The sequence below is a fragment of the Amblyraja radiata genome, chromosome 35, assembly GCF_010909765.2.
Source record: "Amblyraja radiata isolate CabotCenter1 chromosome 35, sAmbRad1.1.pri, whole genome shotgun sequence".
Lineage (NCBI taxonomy): Eukaryota > Metazoa > Chordata > Chondrichthyes > Rajiformes > Rajidae > Amblyraja > Amblyraja radiata.
The window spans coordinates 12,332,292-12,345,412 of NC_045990.1; the positions used below are offsets into that span (position 1 = coordinate 12,332,292).

At 46.2% G+C, this 13,121-nt stretch overlaps 2 long non-coding RNA genes across 2 annotated transcripts; both read left to right on the top strand.

Moving 5' to 3' along the window:
- The first annotated feature begins 969 nt into the window (after positions 1 to 969).
- LOC116966056 lies at positions 970 to 7,791 on the top strand. Its single transcript, XR_004409887.1, has 3 exons — positions 970 to 987; positions 6,012 to 6,103; positions 7,730 to 7,791. It is a non-coding gene; the product is annotated as an uncharacterized LOC116966056 (long non-coding RNA).
- On the top strand, positions 7,786 to 12,050 carry LOC116966054. Its single transcript, XR_004409884.1, has 3 exons — positions 7,786 to 7,898; positions 10,459 to 10,545; positions 11,648 to 12,050. It is a non-coding gene; the product is annotated as an uncharacterized LOC116966054 (long non-coding RNA).
- Positions 12,051 to 13,121: the final 1,071 nt, after the last annotated feature.

Sequence of the window (13,121 nt, forward strand, 5' to 3'; positions counted from 1 at the left end):
ACCCAGTGCTGCCCACTAACCCGGCTGTTGCTATTGTCTTTAGGCGGTGTGTGGCCTGATTGCAGGCTGTTTGCATTACCTCTTCCTCGCCGTCTTCATCTGGATGTTCCTGGAGAGTTTGCAGCTTTTCATCATGTCCAGACACATCACCGTCACAAACTACAGTCGCACGCACGTCATCAAACGAATATACCTCTACATTTCCAGCTACGCCGTGCCTGCTGTGATAGTCGCTATCTCAGCAGCAGTAAACTCCAAAGGCTATGGATCGGAAAATGAGTGAGTAACAACTTATGGACAGGAATGTTTCAGTGGGATACGGGCCAAACGCTGGCACGTGGGACTAGGGTTAATGGGGCAGCTTGGTCAGCATGAGCAAGCGGGGCCGAACGGCCTGTTTACATGCTGTGTAACTCTATGCCTCTGATAGGGAAATGTCACAGCAGCTGATTTATTCCTAAACAGTGAGACGCCATTTGGTCCATTGGATCCATGCAAGCTCCCAGAAGATTGATCCCAGCAGTCCCATTGCCCCTCTCCTTGTCCCCATGCATCTTATTCTCTCAGTAACTCTGACTCTTTTCCCACCCACCTACACTGAGCTGGAATTCACTGCAGATCGTCATCTCCCCCTCATCTTTAACAACTCCAAAGACGTACAGGTGTGTAGGTTAAATGGCTTGGTTTTAAATGTAAAATTATCCCTGACATGTGCAGGATAGTGTTATTGTACGGGGACTACGGGTCGGTGCGGACTAGGTAGGCCGAAGGGCCTGTTTCTGCACTGTATCTCTAAACTATACTAAACTATACAAAACAGTGACCCTGTGTGTGTCAGTGCCAGCTCACAGCACTGGGCCTTCCACAAGTACTTCATGAGCCGAGTGGGAGTCGGTAACAAAACTCTTTCCTCCTTACAGCTGTTGGCTGAGCCTGGAGTCGGGATTCCGTTGGAGTTTCCTGGGGCCAGTCTGCATGGTGATCGTGGTAAGCTTCTCCCCGGTGACTCCCCCCAACCCAACAACACTTCAATAAATGCTTCGCTGCTTGCAGCTGGTGGCGACCCCTTGGAGTCATTGAGTCATAGAAATATACAGTGTGGAAACAGGCCCTTCGGCACAACTCGCCCACACCAGCCAACAATGTCCCAGCTACCAGTCTCACTTGCCTGCGCTTGGTCCATAACCCTCCAAACCTGTCCTATCCATGCACCTGTCCAACTGTTTCTTAAACAATGGGATAGTCCCAGCCTCAACTACCTCCTCTGGCAGCTTGTTCCATACACCCACCACCATCTGTGTGAAAAAGATACCTGTTGGATTTCTATTTGATCTTTTCCCCTTCACCTTGAACCTATGTCCTCTGGTCCTTGATTCCCCTACTCTATGTAAAGGACTCTGTGCATCTGCCTGATCTATTCCTCTCATGATTTTGTATACCTTTATAAGATTCAATTTCAATTTTCAATTCAATTTAAAAAACTTTATTGCCATATACATCGTTATATTGACAAAGTATGAAACATAACATACATATTTAAAATGCATAAATATAAATACAAGTATACAGTGCATGGATAGATATGTCCCTGTACATAAACTCACAATAGGCCTATAGCCCTTTATTGATTGCTACACGTTCTTGCAGCTGTAAGCAATACAACAGAATAGTAAGTTTAGCAATTCAATATTAATTTCTTAGTGTCAGTTAATGTCAATTAGTGTGTGCGTACATATGTGCATGTTGGTCATTCACCCTCTCTCAGGTTATGGCATGCTGTTACGTATTGTGCACCAAGATGTGCCGTATTTCCTTCACCAAGGATTATTCTTAGTTTTGATATATCATCTAGTTCTTTAAAATCAGGGGTTGCCAGACTGAGTTTGTCAAAGTGTTTAAGAATGAACTGCAGATGCTGGAAAATCAAAGGTACATAGTTTGTCAAAGTATGTTTTCCGTGTTTTGTCAAATTTTTTGGATTTTAGGAGGAAGTGCACCTCTGTTTCAACCTCCTCAATAAGATTTCCCCTCATCCTCCTACACTCCATGGAATAGAGACCCAGTTTACTCAACCTCTCCCAATAGCTCACACCCTTTAGTCCTGGCAACATCCTCGTAAATCATTTCTGAACTCTTTCAAGCTTGACAATTGTTCACCAGAATGCTGCCTGCATTAGAGGGGATTAGCTACAAGGAGAGGTTGGATGGACTTGGATGGTTATCCCTGGAATGCCAGAGATTGAGGGGAGAACTGATAGAAGTATATGAAATTATGAGAGACATAGATAGGATAGACAGTCAGAATCTTTCCCAAGGTGGAAATGTCAAAGACTAGAGGACATAGCTTAAGGTGTAAATCCGAAGGGTTTCTACCGCTATATTAATAGCAAAAGGATACCGAGGGATAAAATTGGTCCATTAGATAGTCAGAGTGGCCAACTATCTGCAGAGCCAAAAGAGATGGGGGAGATATTGAACAGTTTCTTTTCTTCGGTATTCACCAAGGGGAAGGATATTGGATTATGTGAGGTAAGGGAAACAAGTAGAGTAGCTATGGAAACTATGAGGATCAAAGAAGAGGAAGTACTGACACTTTTGAGAAATATAAAAGTGGATAAGTCTGCAGGTCCGGACAGGATATTCCCTAGGACATTGAGGGAAGTTAGTGTAGAAATAGCAGGGGCTATGGCAGAAATATTTCAAATGTCATTAGAAACGGGAATAGTGCCAGAGGATTGGCGTACTGCGCATGTTGTTCCATTGTTTAAAAAGGGGTCTAAGAGTAAACCTAGCAATTATAGACCTGTTAGTTTGACGTCAGTGGTGGGCAAATTAATGGAAAGAATACTTTGAGATAATATATATAAGCATCTGGATAAACAGGGTCTGATTAGGAACAGTCAACATGGATTTGTGCCTGGAAGGTAATGTTTAACTTATCTTCTTGAATTTTTTGAAGATGTTACTCGGGAAATTGATGAGGGTAAAGCAGTGGATGTTGTGTATATGGACTTCAGTAAGGCCTTTGACAAGGTTCCTCATGGAAGGTTGGTTAAGAAGGTTCAATGGTTGGGTATTAATGGTGGAGTAGCAAGATGGATTCAACAGTGGCTGAATGGGAGATGCCAGAGAGTAATGGTGGATGGTTGTTTGTCAGGTTGGAGGCCAGTGACGAGTGGGGTGCCACAGGGATCTGTGTTGGGTCCACTGTTGTTTGTCATGTACATCAATGATCTGGATGATGGTGTGGTAAATTGGATTAGTAAGTATGCAGATGATACTAAGATAGGTGGGGTTGCGGGTAATGAAGTAGAGTTTCAAAGTCTACAGAGAGATTTATGCCAGTTGGAAGAGTGGGCTGAAAGATGGCAGATGGAGTTTAATGCTGATAAGTGTGAGGTGCTACATCTTGGCAGGACAAATCAAAATGGACGTACATGGTAAATGGTAGGGAATTGAAGAATGTAGGTGAACAGAGGGATCTGGGAATAACTGTGCACAGTTCCCTGAAAGTGGAATCTCATGTAGATAGGGTGGTAAAGAAAGCTTTTGGTGTGCTGGCCTTTATAAATCAGAGCATTGAGTATAGAAGTTGGGATGTAATGTTAAAATTGTACAAGGCATTGGTGAGGCCAATTCTGGAGTATGGTGTACAATTTTGGTCGCCTAATTATAGGAAGGATGTCAACAAAATAGAGAGAGTACAGAGGAGATTTACTAGAATGTTTCCTGGGTTTCAGCAACTAAGTTACAGAGAAAGGTTGAACAAGTTAGGGCTTTATTCTTTGGAGCGCAGAAGGTTAAGGGGGGACTTGATAGAGGTTTTTAAAATGATGAGAGGGATAGACAGAGTTGACGTGGAAAAGCTTTTCCCACTGAGAGTAGGGAAGATTCAAACAAGGGGACATGACTTGAGAATTAAGGGACTGAAGTTTAGGGGTAACATGAGGGGGAACTTCTTTACTCAGAGAGTGGTAGCTGTGTGGAATGAGCTTCCAGTGAAGGTGGTGGAGGCAGGTTTGTTTTTATCATTTAAAAATAAATTGGATAGTTATATGCACGGGAAAGGAATGGAGGGTTATGGTCTGAGCGCAGGTATATGGGACTAGGGGAGATTATGTGTTCGGCACGGACTAGAAGGGTCGAGATGGCCTGTTTCCGTGCTGTAATTGTTATATGGTTATATATGGTTATATGGTGTAAGGGGCTAAATTTAAAGGAGACTAGACTAGGATCCCATGCTCGCACGGGAGGGCTGGACCCCCAACGCAATATTCCACCTCTCCACCAATTCCAATATTGGAGGCCAGTGGGGGGGGGGCTGGTTTCCAGAGGGCTGGTATGGACATTGTTGGCCGAATGCATTGTTGGGCTGGCAGCTTGGTCACTCAGGCCTGGTGGGCTGGCAGCTCAGTCACTCAGGCCTGGTGGGCTGGCTGCTCAGTCACTCAGGCCTGGTGAGCTGGCAGCTCAGTCACTCAGGCCTGGTGGGCTGGCAGGTCAGTCACTCAGGCCTGGTGGGCTGGCAGCTCAGTCACCCAGGCCTGGTGGGCTGGCAGCTCAGTCACCCAGGCCTGGTGGGCTGGCAGCTCAGTCACTCAGGTCTGGTGGACTGGCAGCTCAGTCACTCAGGCCTGGTGGGCTGGAAGCTCAGAAACTGCCAGAAATTCTGCCCAACACAGGTGAGAGACTGTGAGAGAGAAAGGTGAAGGGTAGATAATCAATTTTAGATATTTTTCATATTTTTCTGCAGATCACAACAATGAAGGAGGAAAGTCTATCCTGGCCTGGATCTCACAGAGAGCCAATGAAGGGAGGGAGAAATATACTGGGATGAGGTTTAATACTTGCAGGGGGGAATACTTACTGATGGGCCAAAGGGACTCCTCCTTGGCTAGTACTGGCCTGATGGGCCAAAGTGGGTCTTAAAAAAAAATCTGAGTGAAATCTGAGTGAAAGGCACTTTTTCTGGCCTGTATTAGCCCCCCCCCCCCCTCACCCCCTCCCGGGCTAATACAGGCATTTTGGGCAAAAGGGACTGGTTTATTGGCTGAAATTAGTGGTTCCAGGGAGGCCAAACAACTCATTTCAATTCCATTTCCATTGCAGTTTCAAGCACAGGGCAGGGCAAATAACTAATTTCATTTTCATTTAATTTCCATTTTCATTTCCATTGCAGTTTCAAGCACAGGGCAGGCCAAACAGCTCATTGCATTTCCATTTCCATTTCCATTGCAGTTTCAAGCACAGGGCAGGCAAAAAGCTTTTGGCATTTTAATTAAGGGCTGTCAAAACATTTATTGCAAGTACATTGCACTCACAGTTCAGTTGATTCACTGCTTAGAATCACAATCGTGGCCTCTCCCTCGCAATCTTCCAGAGTGACTGACTCCCGTCCAGGCATCCGGGGTTTTATAGTCCTGCCCCCCACCTCCTGGAAGGGGCGTTACCTTCATCATGGTGATTGACATGCGAGAGGACCAATCAGCTGATCTCAAGATTTTTTAAACACTCATAACTTTTTTATTTTTCATCGATCGGAAAAATCGTCGAGGCTGCCTCAGCAGAGGAGGAGGGCTGTGAGTAAGATGGCCAAAAATCATCACGATATAGGGTACCGTTTTTTTCTAAAATCAATAAACAGCGCAGACAGGAAGTGGTCAAGATGAGACTTTTAGTTGTAGAGATGAGTGAGTTTTTATTTTGCACGGAGAGTGGTGGGTGCCTGGTACGCACTTCCAGGGGTGATGGTGGAGGCAGATAAGGTAGTGATGTTTAAGAGTGGTTTTAGATAGGCACATGGATATTTGGGATACGAGGAGAAGGTTGCTGGGGAGAGGTGAGGGCCGGCAGAGTCTCGGACAGAGGGTGAGAGGGTCACGGGTAGTGCTGTGGAGCAGTGGGAAGAGAGTGTGAGTGGCAGCAGGAGAGAAGGGAAGGCACCAAAGGGAATTGCGTGTGGGATGTGACGGATGCCGGCCTCAGGAGACTCTGTTTCTCTCCCTCTCCAGGTCAACACCGTGCTGCTAGTTTGGACGCTCTGCCTACTGAGGAAACATTTTGCCTCGCGCAACAAGGAAGTGTCGAAGCTCAAAGAAACCAGGTACGTGGAGCAGAGAACATAGAACAGTACAGCACAGCAACAGGCCCTTCAGCCCACCATGTCTGTGCTGACCACTATCAACGTTGCAACTCATCCCATCTGCCTGCATGTGGGCCATATCTCTCCATCCTCAGCCTGTTCAAGAGCCTGTCTGAATGTCTCTTAAATATAACCATGGTATCTGCTTCCACCTCCTGTCCGGGCAGCGCAGTGCAGGCACCCATCACTGTATAAAACCAACTTGCCTCTCATATCTCCTTTAAACTTTCCCCCTTACACTTCAAACCTATGCCCTCTAGCATTTGACCTTCTCCCCCATTGAGAATAAAACTCTACCCACCTTACGTGTAGGAAAGAACTGCAGATGCTGGTTTAAATTGAAGATAGACACAAAATGCCTGAGTAACTCAGCGGGACAGGCAGCATCTGTGGAGAGAAGAAATGTGTGACGTCACCCATTCCTCCTCTCCACAGATGCTGCCTGTCCAGCTGAGCTACTCCAGCATTTTCTGTCTATCTACCCACCTTATCTTTGTCTCTCATCATTTTACGTTTTTCTAAAATCTGAGGCTCATCCCTCAGCCTCAGTCATTCAGGAGAACACAATCCAAGTTTGTCCAACCTCACCTTATTTCTAAATCTCTCTGATCCAGCCAGCATCCTGATGAACCTCTCAAATCTCCTTTAACTTTCACCCTCTGTGCGTGAAGTCATGCCCTTTGATATGTGACATTTGCACCCTGAGAAAGTATACATCTTCCTTATTGACGCCCCTCATAAATTTATATATTTCTCATCAGGTCACCCCTTAGCCTCTGACATTCTGGAGAAGGCATTCCAAGTTGTTCCAAACTCTCCTTATAGCTCAAACTCTTTAATCCTGGCAGTGTTCTGATGAACCTTTTCTGCCCCCTCTCCAAGTTCCACCACAACCTTCCTCTGGTGACCAGAAATGCAGGCATTGGTCCAAATGTGATCCCTGGTGACTGTGGGCTGAGGGACGGCAGGGTCCCAGGGTGGGTCTGGCCATGGTGCTGATCTCTGATCATGGTGACCATGGAAGTGGGGAGGGAAGCTAGATTAGTTTACAGATACAGCTTAGAACCAGGCCCTTTAGCCCACCGACTCCATGCTGACCATTGATCACCCGTTCACACTAGTTCTATGTCATCCCACTTTATCATCACTCCCTGCACACTTTGGGCAATCTGCAATTAACCTATAAACCCACATGTCTTTGGGGTGTGGGAGGATACTGGAGCACCCGAAGGAAACCCACGTGGTCGCAGGGAGAACGTTCAAACTCCACACAGGCAGCACCCAACGTCAGGATCAAACCCGAGTTTCTGGCGCTGGGAGGCAGCAGCTCTACCCGCTGCACTAACTGTGCCCCCCCTTAAGTCAGGATCAATTTCTTCATGATGACTTTCCCATTGACCTGCACAGGAACAGGCCCTTTGGCCCACAATATCTGCGCCAATCAGGTGATTATATGAAAGATGCACTGATTTTACAACTTGCTGTTGGGTGCTCAGAATGCCCCAAGAGTGTGAAAGCTCCCACATGGAAGGAGTTTCTTCATGACAATGTTCCCATTGACCTGCTCTCTTCCCTCCTTGTGCACAGAACCCTGACCCTCAAGGCTGCTGCACGGATGCTTGTTTTGGGAAGCACCTGGATTTTGGGAATATTCCAGGTGAATGAGAGCACCATGGTGTTGTCCCACTTGTTCACCATCATCAACAGTCTGCAGGGGCTGTTTGTTTTCCTCATTTACTGCGTCTTCAACCGCCAGGTGAGGAGAACCTCTGCAGAGAAACCTTCCCTTCTCTGATGCTGCTCTTTGCACTTTGACACGGCTGTGGTCAATGTTCATGCCGTCTTTCAATGACCCACGGACTGGGAGCAAGAATCGCCCACTAGCTCCTTCACATTCCCTCCGCCATTTAATAAGACCAGGCTGATCTGATTGTGATCTCCCACCTTCGTTCCCCTTCGATCACCTCGATCACCCTTCACCCCATCCTGGTCCAGAAGCTCTCCATCTATCTGGGATGGTTTTTCAAGGGCCTGCTCCCACTGCCTTTTGAAGCAGATTGGTAGTGTTTTGGATGGTGAGGAGGGTAGTCTCGGGCTACGGACAGATATTGATCAGCTTCTGAGGTGGGCAGACCAAAGGCAGATGGAATTTAATCCACGATAAGTGTGATGTGTTTTGGGAGAGGATGTTACCAGGACTTGGGGTGTCTGTGGTATAGGGAGAGGTTGAGGAGACTTTGATTATATATATTTGGAGTGCCGGAGGATGGGGGGTGATCTGATAGAGGTGTACAAAATCATGAGAGAAGTTGATTGGGTAGATGCACAGAGTCTCTTGACCAGAGTAGGGGATTCAAGAACCAGACCATATAGGTTTAAGGTGAAGGGGGAAAGATTTAATACAAATCTGAGAGGTAACATTTTCACACAAAGGGTGGTGGGTGTATATATCAAGATGCCAGAGGAAGTAGTTAAGGCAGGGACTATTGCAGGGTTTAAGAAAGAAATCGACCGGTACATGGATAGGACATTATAGGGATATGGGCCAAACACAGGCAGGTGGGACCAGTTGGTCGCCGTGGACAAGTGGAGCCGAAGGGCCTGTGTCCACACTGTATGACTCTTTACGACCCTTAATGGCAGGATACACATGAATGATAGGGTATTCAGGGACAGAGAGACCTTGATGTACGAGTCAACTTAGAAGATTGAGGGGGAATCTTATAGAAACGTACAAAATTCTTAAGGGGTTGGACAGGGTAGATGCAGGAAGATTGTTCCCGATGTTGGGGAAGTCCAGAACAAGAGGTCACAGTTTAAGGATAAAGGGGAAATCTTTTAGGACTGAGATGAGAAAAACATTTTTTACACAGAGAGTGGTGAATCTCTGGAATTCTCTGCCACAGAATGTAGTTGAGGCCAGTTCATTGGCTATATTTAAGAGGGAGTTAGATGTCACCCTTGTGGCTAAAGGGATCAGGGGGTATGGAGAGAAAGCAGGTGCAGGATACTGAGTTGGATGATCAACCATGATCATATTGAATGGCGGTGCAGGCTCGAAGGGCCGAATGGCCTACTCCTGCACCTATTTTCTATGTTTCTATGTTTCTATGAGTCCTTAGTTCACTGAGGGCCACAACACAGGCTGTGATAAGAAATATAAGAGCAATGATGGTATGGGGCAGCTTTATAAAGCATTGGTGAGGCCACGTCTGGGCCATTGGGGGGACTTGATAGAGGTCTTTAAAATGATGAGAGGGATAGACAGAGTTGATGTGGACAAGCTTTTCCCTTTGAGAATAGGGAAGATTCAAACAAGAGGGATATGACTTCAGAATTAAGGGACAGAAGTTTAGGGGTAACATGAGGGGGAACTTCTTTACTCAGAGAGTGGTAGCGGTGTGGAATGAGCTTCCAGTGGAAGTGGTGGAGGCTGGTTCGTTGGTATCATTTAAAAATAAATTGGATAGGCATATGGATGAGAAGGGAATGGAGGGTTATGGTATGAGTGCAGGCAGGTGGGACTAAGGGAAAATAATTGTTCAGCATTGACCTGTAGGGCCGAGATTGCCTGTTTCCGTGCTGTAATTGTTATATGGTTATATGGTTATATTGTCTGCAGTTGTGGTCACCTCAGTCTAGAAATGACATGATTGCTCTGGAGATGGAGTGGAGGAGTTTCACCAGCACGTTCCCCAGAGTGGAGAGTCTCAGTTATGGACCGAGACTTGGTTTGTGTCCTTGGGGCTGAGGGGGGGACTGAGGGGGGACTGAGAGAGGTGTACAAAATTATCAGGGGCATGGATAGTATTAAATCTCCCTCACAGCAGAGATGTCCGTTATCGGAGGGCAGAGGTTTAAAGATATGGTTTAGAATGGATATAAGGAAGAATGATTTGACTCAGAGTGGGTTGGAGACATGGACTCTCACAACATTTAGACAAACACTTGAATTGCCAAGGCATAGAAGGCTACAGGTCATGTGTGGGTAAATGGGATCAGTATTGATGGTTGCTTGATTGTCAGCACGGAGAGGATGGGCCAAAGAGCCTGTTTCTCTGCTGAACAACTCTGTGACTGAAGAGAGATCCAGAGAATCATGACCCTGTGAGAGAAATTGGTGGACAGGCCAAACCCAATGGAGCTGGTAAGAAGAGGAAGCATCTTGGAGAGTCGCTCCTGAGTGAGTGATCCCATGGAGATGCTAATGGCAGAAGCCACTGGATAAGTGTGAACTCTCACTTGACTTTGGGACAAAGCATGTTGAACGGTTGGAAGTTTTTTCCATGGGTTGAAATATTCCCATTTTGTTGAAGGTGGTGACTGAATGTCGGAAATGGTTGACCAGAAAGCACAAGAATTTCACCACCGAATCCTCACAGATTGAGATGAACCCGACTGAGGTAAGAAACATAGAAACAAAGAAACATAGAAAATAGGTGCAAGAGTAGGCCATTCGGCCCTTCGAGCCTGCACCGCCATTCAATATGATCATGGCTGATCATCCAACTCAGTTTCCTGTACCTGCCTTCTCTCCATACCTCCTGATACCTTTAGCCAAAAGGGCCACATCTAACTCCCTCTTAAATATAGCCAATGAACTGGGCTCAACTATCTTCTGTGGCAGAGAATTCCAGAGCTTTATCAGGAAACACAGAAATCCTCAGCAGGTCAGGCAGCGTCCGTGGAGAGAGAAACCAAGTGAACGACTCCGGTCGATGATCTCACATCAAAGTAATCAAGAATTGGTCAATCTCCAGCTTAAAAATATGCATTAACTTGGCCTCCAAAGCCGCCCATGGTAATGAATTCCCCAGATTCACCACCCTTTGACTAAAGAAATTCTTTATCTCCTTTCTAAAGGTATGTCCTTTTATTCTGAGGCTATGGCCCAGTGCCGTTAAACGCTCATCATATGTTAGCCCAATCATTCCTGGGAGCACTCTCGTTAACCTCCTCTGGACCTTCTCCAATGCCAGCGCATCCTTCCTCAGATATGGGGCCCAAAACAGATCGCAATACTCCAGATGCAGTCTGACCAGTGGCTTATAAAGCCTCGGCATTACATCCATCCTTATTAAGCCTCAGCATTACATCTCTTTGTCCCATTGTTGATTCCCAGTAGAAGATGGCCTATAGTGGCCAGCTCCAACAAATCCACATTCATCCACTGAGCCCTGACATTCAATCACATTATCATTGTCGAATCCCTCTCCATCACGTCCTGGGGGTCACCATTGGCTGGAAACTCTGGTCGATCAACAAGCAGAGTGAACAGAGGATCCTTAGGTCCATGATAGACACAAAAAGTTCGAGTAACTCAGCGGGACAGGCAGCATATCTGGAGAGAAGGAATAGGTGGTGTTTCGGGTCGAGATCCTTCCTCAGACGGAGGGCCGGGGGAAAGGGAAATGCATCAGGTTTCATGAGGTCCACGAGGTTGGTCTCAACTGTGTGTTGCTAAGAAGGAGACAAGTCATTGCAATCTCATTTTGTTTTATCCAGACTCATAAAACGTCATAAGTGGAAAGTTCAAGACTCAAGGACAAGATTTATCTCAGTGGATTTTCCTCCTTTCATGCTCTCTCAGTCGTTCCCCATCTTGCTCTGCTTTCCACCCCGAAGATTATGGATTGAAGTCACACTCCAGTGGTGGGAGATTTACGTTTCAGGACTGCTCGCTCCTCCAGAGTTATTTGGCTCATCCTGGGCTTGTGAAAATACACTGTAGAATGTAAAGCAGTGTCTGCAAGTGAGCTGATCAGGGAATGTGCGGATGAACATTGGCTTTTGTGCATGTGACCACAAATATATTTCTGTATTTTTCCTCATTTTCCATGTTTTGCCCAACCATCCCGCATTATTCAGCATTATTCCCCCTGAGATACTCGACAGTGCAGACAACACTCGGACATCACTGAAGTCAACGTCTGCCCAGATTTGGTCATGACCTTATCCGTTGCATACACAAGTATGGACTGGTGCACATGCACGGTCCAGATACACACAGATCATGTACACACGTGTACACCACATACAGACAGATCCAACACACCTGCAAAACAGATCAGGACAGAACGTGGACATGTACACGATTCATAGAGTACACAGACACAGGTACACACAAACACAGACATGCACATACATGCATGTACATATGGCACATACACTTACAGATGTGCACATACTCAGACGCACTCGCAGACATACACACAGATGTACACACACAGACATGCGCACACAATACACACAGACATAGAAACATAGAAATTAAGTGCAGGAGTAGGCCATTCGGCCCTTCGAGCCTGCACCGCCATTCAATATGATCATGGCTGATCATCCAACTCAGTATCCTGTACCTGCCTTCTCTCCATACACCCTGATACCTTTAGCCACAAGGGCCACATCTAACTCCCTCTTAAATATAGCCAATGAACTGGCCTCAACTACCTTCTGTGGCAGAGAATTCCAGAGATTCACCACTCTCTGTGTGAACATTTTTTTTCTCATCTCGTTCCTAAAAGATTTCCCCCTTATCCTTAAACTGTGACCCCTTGTTCTGGACTTCCCCAAATCGGGAACAATCTTCCTGCATCTAGCCAGGCCAACCCCTTAAGAATTTTGTAAGTTTATATAAGATCCCCCCTCAATCTTCTAAATTCTAGCGAGTACAAACCGAGTCTATCCAGTCTTTCTTCATATGAAAGTCCTGACATCCCAGGAATCAGTCTGGTGAACCTTCTCTGTACTCCCTCTATGGCAAGAATGTATTTTCTCAGATTAGGAGACCAAAACTGTACGCAATACTCCAGGTGTGGTCTCACCAAGACCCTGTACAACTGCAGTAGAACCTCCCTGTTCCTATACTCGAATCCTTTTGCTATGAATGCTAACATACCATTTGCTTTCTTCACTGCCTGCTGCACCTGCATGCCTACTTTCAATGACTGGTGTACCATGACACCCAGGTCTCGTTGCA